At 32.5% G+C, this 7,354-nt stretch overlaps 1 pseudogene; it reads right to left on the bottom strand.

Annotated features, from left to right (window-relative positions):
* Positions 1–1,723: 1,723 nt before the first annotated feature.
* On the bottom strand, positions 1,724–6,870 carry LOC132060492 (heavy metal-associated isoprenylated plant protein 5-like; annotated as a pseudogene).
* Positions 6,871–7,354: the final 484 nt, after the last annotated feature.

The following is a 7,354-nucleotide window of genomic DNA, read 5'->3' as shown; positions in this document are numbered from 1 at the left end:
AATAATTAATAAGTCAAATAATTAACAATTAGCTAGCAAACAATTAGCATAAACAATTAAATAAACAATTAACTAACTAATCAAACAATTAACAAATTATTATCATATATTTAATAAATAAACAATTAACTAACTAATGAAGCAATTAACAAATTATTGACAAATAAATAATTGGCTTAACAAAAACTAAATAAATAATTAGCTAGTCTAACAGTTGAAATAGCTAATCTAACAATTAACAAATACTTAAGTCGCTAATCTAACAATTAACAAATACTAAATAAATAATTAATAAATCATTAAATAATTAACAACAAATAAACAAATAAAAAAATTTTAAAAAAAGGCGCACAGCAAACTGCCCCAAAAATGTACAAAAAAAAAATGAGCAAAACTTTTTTTTTTTCGATATCCACAACGACTACACTATGATCATGCTTAGGGTAATAATGTATTTAACAATGTAATAGAAAATTCATAGTGAAATACCTAGATTGAAGATTTTTTTGAGTTTTCCAAATGAGTTACTCGCTGTCTATTAAATCTAACCTTAAACTTCGTCTCCTATGACGATATCAATACGAATATTGTTTTCGGGTTGAAAAACAACACGAAAATGACTTTTTTTTTGGGGGGGGGGGGGACCACTGAATCGCCCTTTAATGGCGGGTCTTTTTTTTTTTGTTTTGAAAGCTGGGGGACCGTGGTGGGGAAAGAGGGTCTCGGCGACTTTTGTTGCTTCTTTCACGCAATTTAGTGCGTGAAACTTTTTTTTTTTTTTTTTTTACGAGTTTTTCTCGCAAATTGTGCATGAAACTCTAGTTATGCTTTTTTTTTTTTTTTTTTTTCTTTTGTGCTGTTTTGATTCAACTTTTTTTTTTTTTTTTTTTAACCTACAAAAGTCGCAGGCTCATTATTCGTGTATATAAGTTAAATTCATCGGCGACTCCATAGGTAAGGAGACTGACATGTAGTCTAATTCTTAACTTCGATTATAGGACTTCTAATTTTTCACCGAAAAAAAAAAGTCATTTAATTTAACATATCATTTGTGGGTGACAATTTTTCTATATAATACATTTAATTTTGTCTAATAGTTGCTCGTGCTAATCCAACTACCATAGCCGTACACATCAGATGTGACCCGAAATCATATTCTCATTATGTCCTTATGTGCCAAATCGAACAATTTTTTTGTGAATAAAACAAACATAGATACTACCAAATTGTACTAATAAATATTCTTGCGCCAAGTGGTCTCTTACCCACCGCAGATTAAACATGAACGCTTACATGTGCACAATGAGATAATGTTAAAAATGATAAAAGAGAATAAAGAAATTTAATTATGTGGGCACAAAATTGAATAAGCTTATTATTAATTACCAGCTAATAGCATACAAGTCAAAAGATAAACCTAATTAATTATATTAAAACATGATTAAACCTCCGGGCCGGCTGTTTAACCATTCCTCTCTAACCTAATGAATTTCCTTAAAGGAAACTATATCCTCATATATACCACGTCGTAATACATTTCATGATTTTTTTTAATGTCTCTTATATGTGATTCTTTTCACATACATTAACAGAGTAGGGGAAAACTTCTCATTCAAACTCGTAGATGACATTTCATTGTGTTCTTTTAGTTACGGAGACGTTCCCTTGAGACTGTTGATTTGATGTATTTACAATATCACTTGAACTCTCTCCCTCAACGAGATGATGATCGAATGGTTCTCTTAATCACATGATATAGCAACCATTAGGATTTTCATCACTGAACATGTGAGGTTCGTTGTGCAAATATGTCGTTGGAGGAGGTGGTGGTACATAGGATGGTTGGTGGTGGGCGTAATCCATGACATAGCCCGTATGAGCGTTATAACCAGGATCGTACATTGTCATGCCATAATCTTGATTCATGTAACTTTGGTTGTACATGGGCATTGCATAATGAGTTTGTGCATTGTAACCATTATATTCTAATTTGTTCACTTCAGCCTTTGTCTTTATACTTTTGCTTCCTTCAGCTTTTGGTTCACCTTCTTTCTTCTCATCACTGCTTGCTTTCCCTTTCTTTTCTCCGTCACCGCCACCGCTGCCTTCTTTCTCTTTCTTCTCTCCACCACCATCGCTGCCGCCTTCTTTCTCTTTCTTCTCACCACCACCACCACCACCTTCTTTGGCTTTCTTTTCACCACCTCCATCATCTTTCTTTGGTGGAACAATTTCAACATTTCGTTTCAATTTATCTTTCAAGTATGGAATTAATTCCTTGAAGTCCATTGTTCCCTATACCGTGACCAAATCTTTTTCTGAATCAACTTTGACTTCATCTACCCCTATCAATAAAAATGTCAATCACCATAAACAGCATAATTCTCATAGGAAGGGAATAATTTTCTTAAAACTTCACCGATAATCCTTAAATATAAAAGAAGCTGATTGCACATCTAATTTTTTTATTAAAAATAAAAATATTAATAAATAATTAAGAATTCGACGCAGTTGTTTCTCTCACCATCAATCTTCTTTATAATTCTCTTTATTTTGTGTGCGCATCCGAGTTTAATTAAAACATTTATAACATATTAAGTAATTAGTTTAAATTACAAACATTATTTGTATAAATAACTTTTATACTATAACGTCTCATTACCTATTATAACAGATAACTTGTCTTATTTTTAAAATGACAGATCTCGCATTGCAAAGAGATTAATTAATATTCCCTCCGTCTCAAATTATTTATCGTGATTTCTTGAAATAATTGTCTCAAATTATTTATCCTTTTATAAGTTCAAGTTAAAATTAATTATTTTTTCTCATTTAACCCTTGGTAGTAATTGTTCTTCAAGATTATAAACACCTCAATTGATGGATCGGAGATGACACTCTAATTAAATGAAGAGAGATTGTATCTTGATATACATAAGGATAAAATAATAAAAACACCCTCCCTATTTCTTAAAGCGCTATACAAAAGAAAATCACGATCGATAATTTAAGACGGAAAGTAAAATATTGTAACGCTATACAAAAGAAAATCACGATCGATAATTCAAGACGGAAAGTAAAATATTTTACAACTAATCCGACAGTATAAAAGATTTTTTTTTTTTTTGGTTTCCCATCCATTGTCCGGTACCTGCGTTGGGGCCCGATTAAATCCGGATTCGTGTCGGGTAGTCTCACATTGGAGGGCAAAGCACTCCCAAACGATGATGACACCGTACCCAAGGGAGCTCAAACTCGAAACCTCTTGGTTAAGGATGAAGTAATACCAGCCACTGCACCACAACCCTTGTTCGTCGTATAAAAGATTCTTTATACTTACTATAAATACAACTTAAATTGCAGTTACATTAATTAGCAACATCAGTTACTAACTCAATAGTTTAAAGAAGGAAATTGAAATTACCTCTTTAGGCTTCTTTTCTTCTTGTTTTTTCTCTTCAACTTTTTTCTCATCTGGCTTTTTATCATCGGGCTTTTTCTCTTCCTTTTTAGGCTGAGGAGAGAGGAGGTCCACTTTCTTCTTGGTCTTAGTAGCTACTTTGTCCTTGAGCCATGTAGTATCCCCTTTCCTTTCACTGTCAATTTTCCACATTCACAATCTGCTTTCACCTCCTCCACACCTTCATTTTTTAAGGCCAACAAAATCAGTAATTATTCAATTCAGAGTCGGAATCAGAATTTGAACTTTATGGGTTATATATTAGTAGGTGTTAGTAATTGAGTTTTGAATTTTAATTTAGATATAAATATTTAGTGAATTTTGTAATACAAATACAAAGTTTACACTAAAGCTATGTACTCAATAATTTAGTTAATTTCTTATTACAAAAATTCAGAATCTACACTAAATCTATTGGGCCATTGGCACTTATGCTCTTATTTTGTGCTGGTCTTTGCCCCTCATACTATAACTTTTTTCACGGGATATAAATTTATATTTTTACATCTAATATCCTACTATAATTATGTCTGCGTCCTCAAAAAACATATGCTAAAGGACAAAAATTTAAGTTCAGCCCATTTGAAGGGCAAAAAATTAAGGGAAACTTACATAAACAGCTACCTTTTAACAGCTTCTAACAATTTATAGCTACTTTTTCTATATTTACAAATCGTAGCTAGTTTTTGTTATATTTCTATTGTATTTCGCGTTTTTTGAAATACGGAAAATACACTAAATACAAAGTTCGGTGAGTTCGCATTTTTTGAAATACACCGAAATACAAAATCAGCGAGTCAAAATAGGTCGTATCTATGGAACTGATTCTTCTTTCATTTTAAATGGTAAATCAAATTAAATCAACCATGTATCACGCATAACCTTGAAGTTCCATAATAACCCACGTTTCTCTCCAAATTACTCCATTCCAAACTTTTAGAAATACTTCCAAATACGAGAAAAATATACACTGGAATACAATAAAATATGGTTGATTGTTTAAGAAATATAAAATTGTAGTATGCATATATACAATGGAATACAATGAAATATATCGTAAAAAATTATTTCATAAATTAGAAATACATTGAAATACAACGAAATATCTTGAAGCATTTTATCAAACACTGTGGTGCAGAAGGCTCCACAACTCTCATCGGAGGTGGATATGCGTTTAACCACGGTGAACCACCGTCGCCACCTTGCCAGAAGAAGAAGTGGCAGTGTCGAAAGTAAAGAACAAACCAAAACGTCACTCCTTTTTCTTCAGAGATTTATAAATCGAGAAAACTTAAAAGTTTCAAAGGAATCGATTTATAGCAACATCAACGGTGAAGAGTTGCCTCCATAACTAAATCGAGAAGGGTACGAGCTCTCTGGTGTTATTCTTCGAAATTCGACGAGGATTATCGAGAGATTATGTGCTCTATGCCAAAGAGTTAAGAGTTCATACTAGTTCTTGTCATTCGACACTTCCATTGTCACAATCTTGAACAATTTTCCCGATGAAGTAACTTGACATATTTGAAGGAATCGAGCGGGAAATAGATCGACAGATCTCCAAGCGGGAGAGGGAACAGAGAGAGAGAAAGAGAAGGGTGACGGAGAAATAAATTTGAGAGGTGAGAGAAAAAGCTAATTTAAAGAGAAACTTATGAAATACGGAGTGACACTGGTTATGATGTGTAATTTAAGAAAATATTTTAGTTATGAACAATAAATAAAATCAAAGGTAGTTATTATTCATAAATAGGTCTTAGAAGTAGTTATGACAAGTAAATTTTCCAAAAATTAAAGACCAACCCATTTGAAGGGCAAAAAATTAAAGACCAACCCATTTGACGGGAAACGGTGAAATTTCTTCAATACTATTAGGTTCAACCAAACCCTAGCTATCCTTCTAACCTTGACCTGACTAGACTGTCTTATAAAATTACTCCATCTGGATAAAAATGTCAACCTAAAAAGGATGAAATTTTTGTGGTAAGAAAATTTTAACCGTCAAATGCACATCTAACAATGATGGTTTCTTGAGAAAACCGTAAAGCACTCTATGCCGACAAATTCGAGGAACCAATATTTGTCCATTTCATAATATAAGCTATAAAAAAAAAAAAAAATCTTGGGAAAAATTGGTAATATAAAGCTTAAACAATATCAATTTTCATATATTGTTAATAATGTTACCTTCTAAATGGCGAATTGAACGTTTGACTCTTTTAGCACATCCTTGACAATGCAAATCAAGTTTTTTAGTGACTTTAGATCTAATGGCATTAACCAATCTTGGTAATCTTTTTGTGACAATAACTATCAAGCCCAAAGAAAAATATATTGCCACTAAAAATCTCTTTTGGTGTAGTGGAAAGGCTAGCTAGCTACTTTTGAAAGGATTTCCATTTAAAGCAAGAAGTTACCTGGAGTACTTTGCTGTTTGTAGTTGGAAGTATTGACATGGTCATGGGACACACGATTATCAAATATGTTATGAGTGATTCAAAATGCAGCATAGGTCTAAATTGAGAAGATTATATATATAGATGAGCTAATCTAATGCAATTTTTTAAAGATTCAGCAAATTCAGACTCTCCTTAGATAATAAACAAGTTTAGTCTGTCAATAATTTCTTTAAACTAGTAATTTGACTGCAGAATATACAAACTAATTTTGATAAAACTAAATAAATAAACTCAACAAACACCAAATTGTCGAACTCCTTGAATTTTTCACAGAAAAAATAACCGCGCAAAGTCGAGCAAGAGGAATCTTAGCAAGAAGGAGCTAAAGGTTCGATTTTCAAGAGCTAGTTTTCATTCTTAAAATAGTTATCATAGTCAGAAAAATAATGCTTGGTAATTTGTAGTTATACATAAGCAAAGTATTGAAAATCATATTTACTCTTTCTATTTCTAACCCTCAGGAAGATTCATCAATTCTTCAAACAATAGGGGATGGGTCAACTATTCAATCAAATGATATTGAACATGTTTTCCATCTCTTCTCGAGAAATACGTGGATTATTTCTACCTTCAATAGCAAAGCTTAAAAACAATTACCTAATAGGACATCTTATCTTATAGAAGGGTGAGGGAAAATAAGAAGCATTTGTCAATATCTTAGAAGTCATAGAAACTGAGCTATTAAAACATCTGAAGAATGAAGGATATAAGTGAAAAGCTTCAAAATTCTAGGAAGATACTGGAAAACAAATTCATCGGCACACTCCATGATGTACTCGAAATGTTTTTGTTGCGTAGATGGTCCCATACTTCATCATTAAACCATACAGTTGCACTATGAGAAACTCCCAGTTCAAGATACACCAAAGGAGGAAAAATTATATATATGTCAAAGCTCAAACTAAAAATGTGTAAACTAAAATAGAGAGAGGGCATGTTACCTGGAGCCATCTATTCAGAAGCTGCATATGTGGGGTCCAGTCCCCTATTCCATAATTTAAGGAAGGAAGATTTTTCTTCCTTTGACAAATTATACATTGGCAACAATTGTGGACTACATACGTGATGTAAGCGCTTACCTCATCATGGTTGTCGTGATGTAAGCTTGCTCCTCATCATTAAGTGATGTAAGCGCTTACTTATCATCATGGGAAATTCATTCCTATAAATAGGCGACTTATGGTTCATTTGTAAACACACCAAACACCAAAATCATTTCTTTATACACCAAAGAGAGCAAAGTGAGGTATTCCATGTATCGAAAGAAAAAAGTACGTGAAGAAAAATAGAGTGTGAGTGATATTGTAGTAAGGTGGGAAAATCAAAAGAGTGTTTTTCTTTTGTGGGTGTAGTGGTCTTAGGAGTATTTATGCTGTTACTACACAGATGTAAATTCCTTACTATAGTGATATCGGTCCTCTCGTCAAAGGTTTTT

The sequence above is a fragment of the Lycium ferocissimum genome, chromosome 6, assembly GCF_029784015.1.
Source record: "Lycium ferocissimum isolate CSIRO_LF1 chromosome 6, AGI_CSIRO_Lferr_CH_V1, whole genome shotgun sequence".
In the NCBI taxonomy this organism is placed as follows: domain Eukaryota; kingdom Viridiplantae; phylum Streptophyta; class Magnoliopsida; order Solanales; family Solanaceae; genus Lycium; species Lycium ferocissimum.
The sequence above is the reverse complement of the archived record's forward strand: the minus strand, read 5'-3'. Positions and strand labels throughout refer to the sequence as shown.